Here is a 2,549-nt window from a genome sequence, read left to right as displayed (position 1 = left end):
AGGAGAAGCACAGAAGAATAAAAGCAATTAACGAGTTGTCAAGAAGCTGGCTTTGTTTGAAGCCAGAGTGCTGTCTCCCAGGGGCAGGAGATAACACTGCAAGGATTCACTGAGGCCAGTACATAAATTGAGAGAGGGGTGGTGGTGGTAGTGGTGGTGGTCGCTGGCTCGCTTTATAGGAGCATTTTCTAAGAGGGGCAAGAAACTGGAGGTACCACACTATCTCCAGAGAGTGTTAGATTCTTTACTGGGGAAGAGGCACTGTTGAGGGAGTGAGCCACTCTATTTTCTGGCATTCTGGCCAATTTACTTGCCTACAAATAAATCCATTGATATATATGTGTGGTGATATGCATGCATGATATATATCTGGTATCTGCTTTTGTACATTTTTATGAAATTGTGCATTTAAAGTGAACTTGCGCCAATGTGTCTACATAGAAGCCAAATTCATAACCTGAAACACACACGACCAGCGGCTATCAAAGGTTGCCACCCTTATAAACTCGTCTCGGATGTTGAGGAGATGAGTCATCCTTCTGGGAAAAGGGCATCAGCTGTCAGGCTGTGTTTCCTCTTTGCTTTCTCATTTAGAATACAGATGTGCTTTAGAGACAGGGACAAAAAGCAGAATATGTTTCTTTTCATGTTGTTTGTCTTTTTTCATAATTAAAAGCAATGGTTTGTTCCTCAAATAGATGCTGGGCTGCTAACTAGGCTAATTTGTACAGCCTCATGGGAAATGAGATGTTCATGGTTTTGACAATGTGAGTCTTCTGACCTTGTGTAGGGATTAAAATGTACATCCTGTTCGCTTTAGGTAAGAAGGTACTGCCCACAGCATTTTCCTCAACCTTGACAGTCTGGGCTAGTTTTTCCTCCCTGACCCTCAGCCAAAGTCACCTGAGTTTTATGCTCCTTAGTGTCCCGCCCCCTTCCCCCCCACCTCTCGCCCCACCCCACCCCCTGGGCCAACTGAAGGATGAGGCCAGTAGCAACACATGGGTGTCACCAGCAACCACTTATGTTTGAAGGCCTGTGTGAGGCATTGTAGGAAAGTGCATTCAGTGCTTTACATTGATGGGCTTGATTAATTCTGTAACCACCTTCTGATGTACAGACGCTTTTCTTTTTCTTTTTGGTATGAGTGTACGGAGACAGCAGATAAGCAACGGAGCATCTCAGGGCAGGTAGAGATGGGCTAGGATGTGAATATAAACCATTTCATTCTGATGTCCATATCCACTCTATGGCATTTTGCTCCTTATTGAACACAGTTTTTAGACTTTTTAGGTCTATTTTTGTGTCCATTTGATTGCTACTTAATACATACATGTGCTTGGTCACTCAGTCATGTCCAGCTCTTTTGCAGCCACATGCACTGCAGCCCGCCAGGCTCCTCTGTCCGTGGGATTCTCCAGGCAACAATACTGGAGGGGGTTGCCATACCCTTCTCCATAACATACACATACGTGTGCATATATATGAGTGTATACATTCCGTTAGACGTCCTTTATTGGTGATGTATACTCTGCCTGTTACAGAGTGGTCTAAGATGATTTGCTTGATACTAAAACTAAGGACAGTTGGAGAACACGAATTTTACAAATGGGACAGGGAGGAGATTGTACCAGAAGTCAAGGGCAAGGTGGCAAGATGTTCGTGCCATGCAGGATCCTATTTCCCTGATCATGGATCCAACCCAGACCCCTTGTGTTGGGATCGTGGAGTCTTAACCACTGGACCACCAGGCAAGTCCCGTTTCATGATTTCTTATACAGAAGCGCAGTGTCTGTGTGCTGAGGGCTGAACTTAGGAATCAGTGTCTCATTCCGCTCTGTATCTTGATATCCTTTGGCTCAAGGCCTTTTAGACTTAGCTGCTCAGCAAGTGCTGCCTGAACGAATGAACTTGCGGGTGTCTGCCTCGTCTGTGTGCTTGTGCTACGCTTCTGTCAAAGGAGGGATGCACGCACCCCGGTCCTGGGGTGGAAGGAGCTCGGAGCGTTGGAGGACCCAAAGGAAGACCAGGGTGCTACAGGCATGGAGGGGGAGGGCAGAGAGTTGATACGCTCAGAGAGATGAGCCAGACCAGATCTTACAGGGCTTTTTCTACCCTATTAAGGAATTGGGAATTCAAGCCTCCATTGCAAATGAAGCATTTTGAGTGCACTAACAGTCCTCTGAAGATTCTCTCCTGAGACTGCCTCCGAGCTGCCATAATTTTGAAAACTGTGTTTATGTGGCAGCTGCTGCCATGAGCTTTGTGTTTTGTGATTACTCGTCTCGCTAACAGCTGTCAGTTCCTTCTCGAACTCTGTTTACCTAATTTGGTTAGGCTGGTGTGCAGACGAATGGGCTTTGATATGATAAATGGTCCATGAAAGCGAGAGGAGAAGGCATACAACACTCATTTCCATTCTATCCAAGAATAAAGAAAAAGGTTACCAGCTGTGAAAAACCACCAGATTAGAAGCAGATTTCTGATTGTCAGCCTGCTGGGAGATAATCTTGTCAGCATGACCTGCAGAAGTGGTAATAATTTGCAAT

Source organism: Bison bison, unplaced genomic scaffold, assembly GCF_000754665.1.
Source record: "Bison bison bison isolate TAMUID 2011002044 unplaced genomic scaffold, Bison_UMD1.0 scf7180017864295, whole genome shotgun sequence".
NCBI classification, from domain to species: domain Eukaryota; kingdom Metazoa; phylum Chordata; class Mammalia; order Artiodactyla; family Bovidae; genus Bison; species Bison bison.
Note: the sequence above shows the minus strand (reverse complement) of the source record.